The sequence below is a fragment of the Crocuta crocuta genome, unplaced genomic scaffold, assembly GCF_008692635.1.
Source record: "Crocuta crocuta isolate KB4526 unplaced genomic scaffold, BGI_CrCroc_1.0 scaffold115, whole genome shotgun sequence".
NCBI classification, from domain to species: domain Eukaryota; kingdom Metazoa; phylum Chordata; class Mammalia; order Carnivora; family Hyaenidae; genus Crocuta; species Crocuta crocuta.
In genome coordinates this window covers 6,570,377-6,570,650 of record NW_027530575.1, presented here as the reverse complement: position 1 = coordinate 6,570,650, position 274 = coordinate 6,570,377, and positions in this window count along the sequence as shown.

The following is a 274-nucleotide window of genomic DNA, read 5'->3' as shown; positions in this document are numbered from 1 at the left end:
GCTTCCCACTCCTGGTCTCTGGGGAAGGGGGCTGGGGTCAGCGAGGCTGGAGCGTGCGTGACTCAGGCCAGCGCGGGGTCCCTTGGCCGCAGCCGACCTTGCTCCCCCATCCCCGCCCACGTGACTCACCCTTTGCGGCTTTCCCCCAGTGTGAGTCAGGCCCCTGGGGAGGGGGCTGCGGGCTCTGAGACCCCCTCCAGGCCGTGGGGGCTGAGAACCGAGTTCTAGGGGCCCGGGCCAGGGCGGCGGGGGCGTGGGGACAGATGGTGTCTTC